This window comes from Leptinotarsa decemlineata, unplaced genomic scaffold (assembly GCF_025532065.1).
Source record: "Leptinotarsa decemlineata unplaced genomic scaffold, Ldec_3_MD MMD2_tig00000035_RagTag_RagTag, whole genome shotgun sequence".
NCBI classification, from domain to species: Eukaryota; Metazoa; Arthropoda; class Insecta; order Coleoptera; family Chrysomelidae; genus Leptinotarsa; species Leptinotarsa decemlineata.
Window position 1 is genome coordinate 8406097 of NW_027412540.1, and position 18002 is coordinate 8424098.

At 35.8% G+C, this 18002-nt stretch overlaps 1 protein-coding gene across 2 annotated transcripts in view; it reads right to left on the reverse strand.

Moving 5' to 3' along the window:
• LOC111513699 (uncharacterized) overlaps positions 1–18002 on the reverse strand; it is a 121621-nt gene that overhangs the window by 23052 nt on the left and 80567 nt on the right. The gene's annotated exons all lie outside the window — the stretch shown is intronic.

Consider the following 18002-nt stretch of genomic DNA (forward strand, 5'->3'; position numbering starts at 1 on the left):
AATGAGGAGAAAGTAACAGATCTTATACTGGCCCTACATGGAAAGACCTTCGAAATTTTCCAAAATATTTCAGTGAATATGCAGAAAGATTATGAACAAGTACCTCAGCGGGAGCCCTTTCGAGAGAATCGCAGTTGACATTCTGGGACCACCCCCTATGACCACATCAGGTAAAAAGTACCTTATGGTTGTCATGGATTACTTTTCCAAATAGCCTGAAGTTGGAACCTTACCCAACCAAGAGGCTGAAACAGTGGCAGAAGCCCTGTGACAGAACGTAATTGCCAGACACGGAGTACCCCAAGAACTACACTCGGATTAGGGCCGCAACTTCGAATTGGATTCATGGAAGGAAACGATGATTTCAGCGAATAAAGAAGACAAGAACAACTGCTCTTCATCCACAGTCCGATGGAATGGTCAAGAGGCATAATCGCACCATCAATAACTACCTTTCGATGTTTGTCTCTGAAAACCAAAGAGACTGGGATGAATTGATTTTTTTTTCTGTTGGCATACAGGAATTCCCATCATGACGCAACAAGTTACACACCAACCATTTTGTTAACTAGTAGGAAACTGAAGCTTCCGATAAATGTGTTGTGTGGCATACCTTTTGATCAATCTCAAGATGTACCTCTTTCAGAGTATGTGAATGACCTGAAGGAAAGACTGGAAATTGTATATGAATTTGCCAGGACCAAATACCAGCTTTCCAGCGACAGGATGGAGATAAGATTTGACAAAAAGTCGCTGCCAGTGAGCTTCAAGGAAGGCGATGCAGTGTGGCTCTAACCCCAACATCGGGTGTCCTGAGTTACAGAGACCATGGCAAGGACCTTACTTGGTAACCAAAAAAACAAACGATCTGGTGTAGAGAAGTTACCCAGAAGCAAGCCTGAAGTTGTCTACATAGAGAGGCTGAGTTTTACATGGGTCTTGATGTCCCCTCTTGGAATGTTGTTCGTGGCAAACAACCTCAGGGAAGGGGGTAGTGTTGTAAATCATGCCCTGAAGAAAATTACGCCGACCGCCACTGGTAGCCATAAACCAATGGTGACGTAGCTGGGAGCGCGTGAATGTACGATGTTCGCTGCCGCTCTAGATGTAGCGAGAATAATGCTACCAATTTCGACGAAATTTCGGCGATATTTTCCAGCGTATTCGATTACGATATATAAGGGATAGTCACGAGCATATCGACACAGTCAAGTGGAAGTTACAGTGCGGTACGCGAAGCGATCTAGTGAGGCGATAGGCATTCGAATAATTGTTGAAGTTTTAGTTGAAGTGTTTGTTGTATTTGAAGTGAAATAAAGTAAAGTTTTATAATTCAGTGTAGCCAATTATTGGTCAACCCACGGGGAATAATGTAACAATAGAGTTGACAGAAATGAACATTTTCAAGGCCTTTCCAGAAAGTCTTTTTTTTTCTCTTTGTTTTTGTGTAACACCTTCGATATTATTACAGTGAAATATGATGATATTGATGAATAAACATGGATAAGTACTACAGTCTAATACTTTGAAATATATAACAACAAACTCAAAATGGATGACGACACGTGTGTTGTAGAAAACAATTTCCGTTGTCTATATTACACTGATACTGATACATTGATACTTGATACACTCTATGTGTAATGTCGTCCCAGTGAATTGTGGTGTCGCGCAAATATATGCTGACAACAAGTTTTTGTTCTTGAAATATTTGTGTATTTTAGGATTTTTAAAGGCCGCAGAAATGCCACCAAGGCCTAATCCCCAAGCAGCAGGACAAAATTCAACAGGACAGCAACCGATTATTAATGTAATCAAGGCTGGATATACGTCTGCTCCTTTGACAATTTTCAACTCTTCGCAGATCAGAACAAATGGTTCTCCACAAATAATCCCTATCTGAATATGAATGAAACTGATCAGATTCCATCATCAGCAATGTAGCGCAGTGACACAATCAGAGTAAATAATACATCTGATTTTGTATGAGCAGAATCAGCCGAAATAACATATTTAAGTCGATATTGATGAATTAGTAGAATCACTGTAAAATTTTACTGGAAAAATCAATCCTATTTCGTACCAACTTCGGAACATAAAACAAGTACTGAATGTTGATCCGTTGTAGACATTGTGCTATGCTGATGTTGATTCCAGGCTGCGGAACTGAATTGTTTTATGTGGCTTATCATACAGATAAACTGATGTCATTATTTCACAGAAAAATATGATACGCATAATTGGTAACTTGAATGCTCGTGATTCTTATAGAAATGCTTTCAAACGTTTCAATGTTATGACTATACTTGGTCTTTTAATTTTTCACTCATCTTTATATGTTTCCAAAAATGAAAAAAAAATATTCGTATTGAATGTAACAAAATATAATCTCAACACTCGAGGAAAAAAACAAATTTACCATTTGGCAAAGTACCCTTCAACTTTCCAAATCAATTGGTCCCTTGCATATATTCGACTTGTTGCCTCTTATCATTAAAAGTTCAGGAAAATTATTTATTTTCAAGCGCAACCTCAAGAATTTTCATGCAGAAAACTGTTTTTAAGGTCTTGAGAAATGTATCTGTTCTAGTTTAACTTCGTTTTGGTATGTGTATATTTGTAGATGACTATTCCTATGCAAAATATGTTTGTTTAGAAGGAAAATAAAGTTCATTCATTCAGTTATATACATACTCATTTGGGCATTTGTGTGACATATTGCAGGTGATTTGATTGAGACAAGCGGACCAGTTTAACATTTTCAGGCTAAGACATATATAAGATTTGCAAGGGAGCAAAATGAAAGCAATATTATTGAAGTAAATATGGGTCAGAAATTTAATAGTAATGAAGATGAGTCGAAAAGTGTAAATAAAAATCAACTCAAGAAAGTGGAATAGAGGCAAAGTTCTACGGAAGTGATAAAAATAATGCTCAATTTTTGTAATCGAATAGATCATAATTTCAAGAAATGTTAATACAAAAAGATTTTCCCTAAAAATTTTGGCAAAAGTCACTTCGTTGAGAAATAATCGATAGACGATTCGCAACTCCTCTATAATACTTCTGCTCATACCATTGGTTTGTCAAATTTCAAAAATTTCTGAAGTTCCAGCGACTATGCTGTGATTCCATCATTCATTTTCAATAAGTGGTAGTACCTGAATCGAATATTTTCAAATCGGGAATAGCTGAAATGACCAGCAAGACCCCCTGATCTGATATCATATCATGAGACTTTTTCTCGCGGAAATATATCAAGAGTACTGAATACATATCTGATATTCTCGACTCGATCTTTTTCATTAGATGGAGTATGCCTAAGATGTTGATTAACGATAGAAAAAATGTCTAATCAAGATTGGAATGTTCCACAAACGTTTTCACATTTTCATTTGAAACCAATACTTTTCTGTCCTTCTGATTTTGAATGAATAAACGGTATTTCTTATCAGTTCCCAAGAGTGTTATTTTTCAATGTTTCTGCAATAAACCGGGATACACTTCGAATTCAATCTCTATAAAAAGTTCCTTTCGTGTCCATGTAGAATTTGGTTTGCTAGTCTCATATATCACATTACTTCAATTCCTTTGATTTACTGGCAAAATGGCAAATCCATGGCAAAATTTTCTATCAATTGACTGACTGCACAGAAATGATCAAGAAAGTAACATATAGTGTCCCAATTCTACATCAGGAAATGTAAAAAACTCGGCACATGAAAGAATCTACGAAATATTAAAGGACCTCCTATTCTTCTGGAATACTGTATTATACAGGCCTGCAAAAATAAGTTTTTAAAAAATTGTTTTGATTTCGTTAACTGATCTTTATGTAGTTTTTCGCACTGATGTCAAAAATGACATTTGTTTTTATCTAGCATGTAAGGTTTGCCTACAAAATAAGGATGAAATAGTTGAAGAAGTACAAAAAAAACGAGAAATTGTGGATTTATTTTCATTATTTTAACATGAAGTGAAAGCAAAAGCTAAACTAAGCATAATAGTGATACACAAGCGTTTGCAAAGTGATTATAAGTCTTCGTAAAAACGTTTTCTCCTTCCGTCAAAGCTTCTTTTGGTACTTTTTCGGCTGTGTTTTTGTGAATTTTCCCTTTTTAACATCCAACAGTAGTCTGCCATTATGTTAACATTCCACCGACCTTGGTATCTGCGTTCCATTTCTTTTATGTTTCGATGGAACCGTTATTCTTGTTCCTCACTTAAGGCCCCTAGATTTTCGGGAAAGTAGTCCAGATGTGAGTGAAGGAAATGGACTTTGACACTCATGTTGCAGCCCAATATTTTGTAGTTTTGTATCAATTCAGCGACCAAAGTTTGGTAGTTTGGGTCTGTTATAACAAGTTTAAATGAATTCCAGGCATTTTTTCCTTTCATTTCCATTTTAGTAACAAATCTTTCATCTTTTAAAAGTGTTAAGCCGTTGTTAAGCCCAACGGAGAGTCCTTCTTTTAGTTTAGCATCGGATAAACTTTTCAGAAAGATACTTGAAACAATATCCTTCTTTGTCTAATGCTTTCACAAACTGTTTTATTAGACCCAATTTGATATGGAGTGGTGGAAGTAAGGTTTTTTAGGATCCACTAAACTTTGTTTTTCAATATTTTCAACTCCAGGAATGAGTCTGTTTCTTATTGGCCAAACCTGCTTTAAATAGTGTTCTTTCCTGTCACGGCTATCCCATTCACATAGGAAACATGGAAACTTAGTGTAACAACTTTTTTGACCTAGTAACATCAAAATAACTCTCAAGTCTCCACGAATTGTCCACTTATGATCAGAGTAGCTGAGCTTATTAGGAACAAATTCAAGATTTTCGTAGCATTCATTCAAATGGACTGAGTGTCCAACAGGCACAGAATCATATTGGTTCCCATTATGAAGAAGTACAGCTTTCAATCTTCTTTTTGATGAATCGATCGAAAGTCTCCATTTCTCTGGTATATACGTTATGTTGAACATTTCCATGACACCGGGTACATTGTTGCAGAAAACTAGGTCACCCTCTTGTGTAAAAAAAGGGACAAATTCCCTTTCTCTAAATCAGTACCATGAAAATGAAACACCGAAGGCTAACATATGTCTTTCTTTGTCTTTCAATTCACCGCTTATATAGGCTATATAATACAGAAACATCGAACCCATACCGAACCTAAAAACCCATAGTAGTTGTTTACAGCTGATTCTCGGCCTCCCCCCACCACTATGACGTATTAATTGCTTTTTTTATTGGTTGTTGTTTGGTGAAGTTTTTTTTGTTGTGCAGTGAAGTCAAGGCGTTGTGACCTTGAAGTGTCTGGTGCATGGATCGTTCAGATTTTTTTTTCATATGAGATTTTGTGTGTTTATGTGTGTGTGTAGGAGAATGCACGGTACAGGGTTTCATCATGTGCTTGTTTGTCTATGTACAAACATACGTCTGCATACTTCGAAGATCCTCCAAGTAATAAATGCTCCATCGGTGTTAGGGCACCAAGTTAGTAGTGGAGTGACGTCACAGCAATAACCGTTCAACGGCTAGAGAGCGACATGTTCACTCCACGACGTGTGGCAGAGTAATGCGTATTCATCGGTCTGCCCTCACCTCTCCTGAAGCGATGAAGGTTCGCTCTAGCCCCGCTATCCATGGTGACACAACGGCAGCCGAGGACTGTTTGCCTAGCGTCTACCCTCTCCGAGACCGCAACGACCACTGCTTGCTCGTACCGGCAACTGTTATCGCATCAAGTTGGGAGATGGGCTTGGCTGTGACGTCAGGCATCTCTAGTGGATAGCAACTAGCAATGTGAATCTTTCACGGTTTCATGGTGGGGGTGACTCACACTGTTTAATATAAAAGAAATGCCTGGCACACTATGAAATCAGTAGACGAATATATCTGCAGCAGTTAGCAATTGGTAGAGTGTTATTCAGTTCGTAATAGAAGGAAGACGGTGAGTGTATTTGTCTGTTGGAAATTGTTTATATTTTCATATATATTTTCATCATGTCCGTTTCAAAAGTAGACTTGAATAAAATTAATAATTTGATTGTACAGGAGGTTGAAATACTAGAGCAAAAGGCCTTATCATCATTGCCAATTGATGAAGTGTACATAATTAAAAATATGTCAACTTATTCTACACGATTTGGTAAATCAATTTTATTAACTTTGCAAGATGTGAGCAATGATAAATTATTTAAAACATGGCTACCAAAACGTATTTCGTTGCAATTCAGTGATGACGATATATCTTGTATCAACTCATCAGGTGGTAAATATACGATGATGTATTTAGGACAGAGCCAACAAAGTTTTGCTGGCATGAAAACGCGATCTCTAGTCAAATTCAATATGATTGAATAATAGTAATAATTTATAGTGAATTTCTTTAGGTCATAGCTTACAAAGTTTTTTTTGGTGTGAAAACGATAACTCTAGTCAAATTCAATATGATTGAATAATAATAGTAATTATAATGAATTTCTTATTGTTTTATTAATATTCATATATTAGATGATAATTATATGGAAATATAAACATTACTAACTTAGTTGAATACACTCACTTTGTAACTACAAGTAAAATGGGAATGTGAGTATTATATCACTGAAAAATTGGAGGTTGCTTATTGTTTTTTTTTTTTGTTCGATTTCAGTTCCACCATTTAAAGATGTGGATGCAGTACGCAAGTCAAGATTGGGTCGATATTGTAGATCTCAAATCATCGGTTCAACATTTGTCGTCTAAATTGAAGGTGTTGGGTGATGGAGCCGAACATGCAAGCGTTTATGATATGAGTGTATGCTATGATGAAAAACAAATCGAATTATGCCTTCGTGATGCTGAGAACTATTGGAGTGGTGCAGAAGTTTGCAACAAATTTTTGGATAATGAATTGGAATTGTGGCAACTTTGTGAGGTTATGATTGAACTGAACCTAAGAAGATTCCTGTATAGCCTCCAACCATACTTGCCAGAATGGATTATTCATCACTTTGAATTGAATGATGAAAATCGAGAGGAAATTGAAGATGGTCGCGAAAATGATGATTATGAGGAAGAAGTTATTTTAGATAGTCTGTATGTTCCTGTGAATCATAAATAATGTCAAATAAAAAACTTTGTATTATTTTCATGTTTTATTTATTTAAATCTGATGAAATACAATAGAAAATGATTACAAAACAATAAATATGATATAAAATACAATACATGATATAAGTCAGTTACAAATAAAAAAAAAAAAAAAGATCATAAAACAGTACATGATAGAGTGAAAAAAAAGTGTCAATATCTGCTATGAACTGAACCATCCAATGCATTGTATGTTAAAACTGTATCATGCAAAATTAATGCATATACTTTAGTGTTGTCTGGAAACTTGGTCTTCCTCGTCTCAAACTCAATCTTTATATCAATAGTTGATGATTTTGTTGCATTCGGTTGATGGGAACAATCGATGACGAATAGTGGATTCTCTCTAAATTGTCCAATGTCCATCAGAGGTTCACTCATATCTTTATCATAATAACTTCGCTGGAAACTCTCAAAAGCATAATAAGCAGGAGCATCAAGTTTTTTATCGAAATTCAAATTCCAACGCTCATATGGATAAACTTCAGAATTCAAGTATACTCGAATACTATTGATATCAGCAGTTGTGAATTTTGTAATATCTTGTGTTCTATCTTCAGATGTGGTAGTACTTTGGAATGCGATGATGACAAAACGAGGAGTTTCCAATGCGTTAGTTGTTTTGATGGCCCATATGTCTGAAGAAGTCCCACGTAATGATGGTAGTTCATAGAGGTCCCACATACGATACGCCAACTTGATTTTGGCATTCAGACCGCTTTTGTTTATTCTACTCAAAAGTTTGAGCTTGTGTTTATCATCTGGTACAATATGCCTTATTTTCCATTCGATTTTATTTATTTCCAAATCAGCATCAACCTCACCTATATATGAGTTTTTGAATGATCGAGCGATAATCAAAATCAATTCCTGTTTGGCATTCAAGATACTTTTGTTGTAATCTTCAGCAAAACCCATCAAATATTTCAGTGGTAGTTTTCCACTAAAAACATGACTGTTTGTATCCAAGATATCTTGCTTCAATTGTGAAAGTCCCCAACCAGATGTCAATAATGTGTTAGCATGAGATTGTCCAAATGATATCATGGTTTTCATTGTAGATGTTATCCCAGGTTTTCTAACAACAGCCACTTGTTCACCTCCCATTTCATAACGAATTTCGTCAAAGAGAAATGCAATTGCATTATTCGAGAGATAGCATGTTTTCGCTACATCTTTGGGGGTGAATTTACCTTCTATGTAAATGAAGCTCTCGGCAATATCTAGTATAACATCTTGATTATTGATTGCAATTCTGATTTCATCCGAATTCCTGAATAGCGGTGATCCATAGGGCTTATATGTGTGCTCATGTAAACTTATGAGAGAATGATCGAGCACTGGTTCATTGAATATATTCAACTTTTCATTGTTTGTTTCGAGCACCATTGTTATTTTCTCACTTTCAATCCAATCGATTTCAAAAATTTAAGATCACTCACAGACAGAGCGTTATGTGCTAACTGTTTAGCATACACTTGTGGAATGAGCTTCTTTTTATGCACACCTTTCTTTTTGATAGTGCAACTCGTTTGGGATTGTTCAATGCGATTTTGTCTATTATAAATGAAACCCATAACAACAGTTATTCGATTTTCTTCAATTCCAAAATAATGAAAATCTCTTCTTCACTTCCAAAATCGATAAGGTTATTTTTTTCATCCAAAATACGCACTGTAATGTTGTGAATCAATTGACGACCTTCTGGACTGACAGGCATATATATAATACTGTGTGGTTCTTTAGTAAGATTGTAGCCAGGTTCAACATCAATATCGAATGAGAAAAGAATGTGGGATTCTTCACCATTTATATATGAACCAGATATTATATTGCAATCTAAGCGGATAAGTCTCACAGTTGTAATGTTTATTGGTAATGATGATTCATGTATCTGATTTGGTGGAAATATTTCATGAGCGAACCCCATCATTTCTGCTATTGAATTTGGATGTGTCAGATCAATTTCATATTTGGATCGCATTTCACATTTGAATGTATTATTATTGGCGTGTAGATAGAAAATATCATCTGCGACGACATCATTTGGTTTTTTATCATGAAACAATCTGAACATGATATGTTTCTGTATGACGGCATTGATCTCTTCTATTTCATAAGCACCACATGGAATTTCAATTGTCAACTTTTGGGGTATCGATGAGTTGTCATTACTGATTCTAAAACTAACTAAGTTATTAGCTTCAGTTATATTATTGATTGTATTGCATCCATAGAATCCCAAAAGTCCTAATCCATAACGACTGTTCCTATCCAATTCAATTGGTGGAAAAAAATCCGCACTCAAGACACTTGTCCCGACAGCTTGTAGCTCGAACTTTCGTGACATGACTGATGAATATTTTGAAACACATTTCAATTTATTATTGTACACAGCAACAGCACATTTGAGACAATTTACACTTTTTGGAAGGTGTTGTATTGTAATAAGTATCATTTTTATTGATACCAATATTCACATCCTCTATATTACAAATACAACACATAGATTTCCGAGGTATAGGACCGTCATTAACATCCGATTCTGAATTTTGATCGTGGTGGTGGTGCTCATAACAATATCTATGTTTCATTATATCGATGTCATCTTGCAGATGCTTAGGCAACTTTTCCCAAACATATGCAATCTCATGTGCAACACATGCAAGTATCACTTCCTTAGGCATATTTGCAAGCATCACTTTATCCATTTTTTTCAAGGTACCATATTTTGAAAACATTCTAAGTGAAAACCCCATTCCCTTGATAGCCTCCCGATCCAGTTTTGGTGTTGAATCCATTTTTATTTGGAAAATTATTTAGAGAGAAACTGCAAGCACAAGTGACCACAGAGAACTGTATTAAATTTCTGTTGTCGATCATAGTTATATTTGATTTTTACATTCGAACATTTTCGAAAGAATCGAGTCAATTCCAATGGTGGGGGTAGATCTCCAAAACTATCGAAATATGTGACTTCTTTCCCACATTTTTTATATGCCACCCAATGTGTTCCTGGTCCACTTATTCCATCTAAATTAACAATAGCTGTCTCGTTTTGTTTTGGACCTGAAGATGGTAATCTATCACGCATAAAAACACCACGAAAATGTGGAATTTTCATTTTTTGTGCATAATAACTGAGATCGAGATCAGTAAGAGGCCTCTGAGGTAGGGGTTCAATTAGTTTTTTGTTTTGTTTGTGGCTTTGTATGGTTTTAAATATAGTCCTAAACCTTTACGGTATGGTTTGAGATATATTCCACTTCCGCGTTTGCCTAATGCTACAGCCTCCATGGTTTTATTGTGACGATTGGCTTCCATTAAAGCCGCTCTGCTGGCTTTTGCCGAATTCACGGCCTTGGTAATACCAGCAGCAGCTCCCGCCAAACTTCCTAGTGCGGATAGTCCAGCAAAAATTGGTATCAATGGTAAAAGTCCACCGATCTTGGGAACAGGAATTATGCGTGGTGTGCGGATTTTCTTCTTTCCACCGGCAGCTTTAAGGTATTTACGTGCCGCCTGCAATGCCACAGTGATAGCTTTTTTGCTATTATTCGTCACAAATTGATTCCCACCAGCTTTCTTCAATACATTTCGCACTTTATGGACTATCCCAGCACCAAATGCAACTTTTTTAATTTTATTTTTCTTCGTTTGTTTCCTCTTACATTTTTTCTTATTGGTACTACAACCCATGCCCATATGTCTTTTCGCTTTCATAATGTTGGTGACAAGTAATGCAGCTGCTCTTTCCCCAATACTCGCGTCCTTCGATTTAACCCTATCCCAAGCGCTGTATTCAAGTTCTTTGTCGGCTAAATGTCTTGCTGCAAGATCGGATGGATGCTTAGAATATTGAATATCGTGTTTTTTGCATTCAATATCTAATTTATTGATTCCAGGGTCGTTACGAGCTAAACGTTGTTTCAATTTTGTACCCGGTCCACAGTATTGATAACCTCCGGTAGATGTAATTCGAAAGGAAGTTTGTTTATTAAATCATTAACAAAACCACAACCTCTTTTAATTTTACGATCACTTTCAATACGTCCGTATCGTTTGATGGTACACATTGAAATGAATAAGCTAATAACATTTATATAGTCTCCAACCACGGCACGATGCGCATTGTAAAACAGAAAGAAAAGTTTGCTGTAGATAATCTAGATGAGAAATTTGGTTGTGGATTGAATGGACAAAGGGTATTCAGACATGGTCCACTACTTCCATCATCAGTTCGAGGACTCATTATAGGACCTTCAAATTGTGGAAAGACGAATGCAATGATATCACTATTAACACATCCACAAGGACTGAGATTTAGAAATGTGTATCTCTATTCGAAATCACTCAATCAACCTAAATATCAGTACTTGCGAAGTGTTTTGGAACCTATAAAAGGATTAGGTTTTTATACATTCAGCAATAATGCAGAAATAGTGGAACCCTCCGACGCTAAGCCTAATTCTGTTTTCATTTTCGATGATGTAATATGTGAAAAGCAAGATATTATTAGATCATATTTCTGTATGGGACGTCATAAGGATGTTGATTGTTTTTATCTAGCACAGACATATTCACGGGTACCCAAACAGTTAGTGCGTGACAATACCAATTTCATTATAATGTTCAAACAAGATGAGACGAATTTACATCACATTTATTCAGATCATGTTTCACCCGATGTAACATTCAAACAATTCCAATTGATGTGTGTTAAATGCTGGGAGGACCAATATGGATTTCTAGTCATTGATAAGGATAGAAAAATAGATGAAGGTAGATATCGCAAAGGATTCGATAGTTTTATATACCCATGATCTTGTTTTTGGAACTTATTCGATCACTGAATATTGTAGTGGTCACTTCACCAACGAATTAAGCTTTAATTCAAAAAAAAGGGCATTATGAATACAAAAAAAGATCCTGAAAATAAAAACAATGAAATAAATTTGAAACGTCAACTAGTAGAGACAACAGAAGCTGTCAGGCAGAAATTCAACTCTATCAAGAATGATAATATTGAAAATCGTACGACACTTGAAAGATTGTATGAGCCCATAATGAAACCATTGAATGTTTTATCATCAAACGCTACTTCTAAATCACCAGTGTTATCACCAAATCATGGAACTGTTCAATCTACTTCAAATTATCCCATGAGTACTCCAATAGGAAGAAAACAATCTTTTGGTAGTGTATCATCTGTGAATAGTGACACGAGCACACTTCAAGACGATATGAGAACAACTCTATTCGAAACACCATCATCGTCCCACATCGATTCCTCGGATCCTGACATCTCACCTGTTATGAATGAAAGTGGTGAAGATGTTTTGATGAAACATTTGAATAATATAAAATCTAGAAATCCAGCATATGATGGAACATTTGGCGTACGTATGGATCCAATTACACAAAAGCTGAAAATGGGAAGTCTAGTGGTAAATTTCAAAGATGGAAACATTTCATTTTGGGATGCTAATAAAGTGAAAAAATATGAATGCGCAGGTAGTCCAGAATTGTATGATATGATTTTTTTGAAGAATCCACAAGATGTTGATAATGAAGAAACTCGTCAAGTATATTCCAAAATATTGAAAATAACGAATGCTCCATATAAACAATATCATCTGAAGAATGGTTTTAAAAATACAAATTCTAAAAAATTTCGTGAAGTTATCAAACCTCTATTAGACTCACGACAATATCCAATAAGAAGTAGAAGTAAAATTGGTGGAGCACTCAAACGAGTGAAAATGGAGAAAATATATAATTCTAAACCTGTGAATTATGTGTACTGGAATTCACCGAAAGAGTTAGTTGCTCGCCTACGACTATTGGTAGCTTCAAAGTCAGCCGGACATACCGGACATGATAATGAAATAATTTCAATAATTGAAGAATTACGTGAAGAAGGTATAATATATTAACATATTCACATGTAATGATCACTGTCACATCATCATTCAATGCAGTAACATTATCACCTTTTCTCTTTAATCATATTGAAATAGAATGACTAATGAAATAAGTGATGTCAAACGACAAGTTGTTAATGAATTACATAAACCTGCAAGACGTAATTTTCGTAGAAGAATAACCACCATCAAAGGTTTTGCAGATCTATGGCAAATAGATTTAGCTGAACTGCAACCTTATGCAAAAAGTAATGAAGGATACCGATATATACTTGTAGTGATAGATTGTTACTCCAAATATCTGTGGACTGTAGCAGTTAAAGATAAAACAGGTAGTACAGTAACTAATGCAATGAAACATGTACTGAAAGAAGCCAAATACTCCCCCAAACACATACAAAGCGATCAAGGGAAAGAATTTTTCAATAAAAGCTTCTCATCTCTCATGCGAGAATATAATATCAATCATTATTCAACATTTAGCACAAAGAAGGCAGCTATAGCAGAAAGAGTGATTCGTACAATAAAGGCATGGCTCTACAAGGAATTTTCGATGAGAGGTCACCACAAATGGCTTGATATTCTTCCAATTATAACTAGTAGATATAATAATAAAGTTCATCGTACAATAGGTATGGCACCCATCAATGTTGATTCAACAACAAAATTAAAATTCAAGGGTATCAATGGAATTGGAGGAAGACAAAGTAAACCCAAATTCCAATTAAATGATATTGTACGTATAAGTAAATACAAACATATTTTTGAAAAGTCTTACACTGCGAATTTTACCACGGAGCTATTCAAGATTGTTAAAATTAATAAAACCATCCCAACGACTTATAATCTTGAAGATATGAATGAACAGCCGATTAGAGGATGTTTTTACGAAGAAGAGTTATTACGAACCGAGAATCCTGACGTATATCTGATTGAGAAGGTGTTGAAGAGAAGAAAAAATAAAGTATATGTAAAGTGGTTAGGCCTTCCTAGCGAACAAAATTCTTGGATTGATGAATCAAATATGGTTTAAATGTATATAATAGTGACTTTTATGAATAAAGTAATATTAAAGTTCATTATTGTTTTCATTTCAATTATAAGTATGTGAACTGAAAAATATTGCAGCGGTAAACATTGCCCCAGCCATTCGCAATGTTCTGTGTATACCAAACCAAATTAATTGTATACTCCATTCCCGCTTATATTTTTCAACTCACGATATTGAAAACACATTATCATTCCCAAAACTAATCGCCGTCACTTTGAAATGCAGTATCCAACTCTTTTTGCCAATTATCTCTCACTGATAATGCTGTCTCATAAAGCTTAGTCGACTCCTCAAGCTCAGCCTGAGCTTGCATTCTCGAACGTTGATGGAATTGCTTATCTTTACCAATTTTTGAACGGAGTTCATCAGCATCTTTAGACATTCTAGCCAATTCAACCTTCGCTAATGCAATCTTGGCATCTAATGCTTCAAGAGTTTCATTATTAGCATTAATAGCTCGCTCACTCTTTTCAAGTTCAGCAATAGTCATCTGTGCCTTTACAAGACGGCATTTTGCTTTCCTTTTCATTTCCCCAAACCGATGGAGGGGGCTGAAAGAAGATAGCGGTTCAGCTTTCAAATCACTCTTCATTTCTTTAGGAGTACCTTTTGGCTTCCTCTTCGATCTGTCACTTTTCGTTGCGGGTTTTTTCTGTCGCACAACACTTTTGGATTCTTTCTTTTCTTTAAAGTCAGTGACAATCGATGAAGATGCCTTAGTAACCTTCCTCTTGATTGTTCTAGATTTCTTATCAACACCAAGAGGAAGGGTAGATGAAGAGTGTTTGAGTGATGATAATTGCGAAACGATCGGATTTTCAATAATAATTTGCTCATTTGGTTCTGGCACATCTGCAAAGTTAACGAAGTCGTTAATATCAAAATCATTTATCGAATCTTGACTCGATAAATGTAATACTGGAATATTTTCAAAATCAGTCTGATCGATATCAACAAGTGGTGAACCATCTTCAGCAATCAATAGCGGCATAGAGCTCATGATTATTAAGGTCTGAGGAATGATATGTGATAGCAATAGAATGTGGATAGGAAAGGTGATGATGTTACTGAGACCTCACCATTTATAGAAGAAAATAAACTAGCGCATGCGCTCTTTCATCAACTGGCACATGCGCTCTCTCACTAAACTATTCACGCATGTAACAATCTTTGTCATTTAAGAGGAAAACTTTGTGTTGCATGCATGTATTTTTAAATGTTAGAAAATAATACAAATAAATTCAAAATATATATATATTTATTAATAATAGAGGACAATAACGATAATAAAAAATGAAAAATGTTAATATGTCTCTGTGGATGTGGAACGTTCTTTGACTCTATTCCTCAATAGTTGTTGCTCGTGCGTCAAACACCAACATTGAAAAAAATGGATTCTCCTATTGGGGTAGAGTTGACCAACCTTCTCACACAGATCCCAAGTACTTCTACATGCATTGCATACATGATTCCAACAATTCATGGAATATGTATCACAACGCAAACAACGTTGCAGTGGAGTTGGAACGGCAGCACAGATACCACAAATATTTCTACAGATACCTATATTGTTAAATATTATAGGTTCGGAACACTTCAGACACTGTAACTGTTGTTGACGATAATCCGATTTTGTTCGCTTCGGTGGATGAGAAGGAGGCGATAGTTGAATCCGCAACACGCAATCACTACACATACCAGTACATGGATTGATTGAATCCTTAGGTCTACTTATTTGACAAAAGTAGCACACAATAGCCCCTGCAATCATCATTGGGTAGACACACACTTTTGGTTTTTCATTCCACTCTTTTGGAAACGGCATTTTACTAATTCGATTAGAAATATAAAGAGATGACTTACAGAAACTCTGAATGCTCTCTCCTATACCTACGATCTCTATTTATACAAATCAACATCATGTGGAAGTATAGTGGGATAACTTCTCCTACTATTCCACTCTAAACGAGTCAAGTGGGAGTCGCATCACCTCCTATATAAGTTGACTTGCAAACCTAGAGTTCATTCATTCACTCTCTACAACTGTGAGCAAACAACAACAAGATGAATTCTGCAAAAATAAATGCTGCATTAAATAGAATAGCTGCTGTTGATGAAAACAATTGGATAGACGAATCAGATGATGAGGATGTCAATGTTCCGCTAGAGGAAGTAATAGTTGAAGCAGAAGATGTTGGAGTCGATGAAGATGAGATAGACGAAGTTGAAAACGAGGCCAACCAAAGCGACGAAGATGATGACGTGATGGAGTTTGAGAGGGTCATGGATGAAGAAGGAGATGATGAAGGGATAGAAGCTGACACAACTGAAGGTGATGGTGCTATGAGGATCGGTATGCGAACACTCAATGTCAGTGAGACACTGGAAGATCCCTTGGATTTGTATTGTGCATTGGATGCATACGTATTGATCAGCACAATAGATGGAGAGAACAAAAAACTATGTTGGTGCTGCTTTCGGTTTTATTCGCATAGAAACAATAATGGAGGGTGGTATGCCCATGTCAACACCCACAACACTGTCTCAATTATGGAAATGGGACAGAATTGGTGTGAAGCTTGCGAGAGGCCACTAACAAACTTCACCCGAGTATCTACATGTATTATATGTAATAATGTCCAACCTGTGGCACAATAACCGTGGACCTACTGGTCAAAAAAAAAACAACAGCCCTTTTCAGGGCTACATTATTCACACAAACAGTAGTTAGTTGTATTAGTATTCATAGATTATGTGACAAATGAATACTTTGATTAATAAAAGTCTAAGTTGGAAATTTGTTAGTCTTTGAATATCTATACATTATATGACAAATAAATTACTACTTTGACTGAAAAGTCGAAATTTGGAATTTGATAGTCATTGAATATCTATGCATATGATGAGTACTACTTTAAATGAAAGTTGAAGTTGGCATTTGTCAATCATTCATATGCATATAATGATGAATACTTTCACATACATATATTTCGTTTGAGATTATAATGTTAACATAATGTTAACAATGGTATGAATCTGTTTCTGTTTGAAAGTATAATGGTAGCTCTGAAAAGAGCTATTTTTTTTATTGTTTCAGTCTTTAATTGTAGCCCTGAAAAGGGCTGTTATTTTTTTATTAATCCATGCAATGATATGGACTAACGCTCCTCATCATCAGAAACAATAATTATGGTATCGTCATCTGAATCAGATGATATACTAATGATATCATCCTCATAGTAGTCATCTGAATCAGATGATATACTCATGATGTCGTCGTCGTCATAATCAGCTGAATCAGATGATATACTAATCACATCATCCGCATTATTATCGTCAACAGCATCTATGTCGTCCTGAATACCTTGTTCCACTCGTTCTGCGAAATCATCAGGAAGATCATAGATTCGCTGCAGAAATTGAGCGAAGGTTGTACTCAAATGATCAGACGTTGAATCTATTTCATGTACTTGGATGGGTCCTGTACTCGACATTGTGGAAGAATGATATAGAACTGGGATTGTTGCTATATTTATATTGGAAGAAATGAAATGGAGGGGGTGAAATGTAGAACAGTGTTTGAGATTCGAAAACATCAAGAATGAAACTCTGAGCGATTATTAGGAGAAATTCTAGTGATTATTATGGAAAAAAAACTAATAAGAGGGAGAGGAAGGGAGGAAGACACTGCCCCAGCCTCGCAGTGCCTCGTGTACACCAACCAAAAAGTGTGTACTCCGTGGAAGGAAAGGAAAGGAAATGATGGACGAGTAGATGATTATATGTCATCATCGGAATTGAGGACATCATCATCGATTAGGATTGGGGATGGCGGAGGACTATCCTCGATGAGGATAGGGGATGGTGGAGGACGTCTAACGTCAAGCTC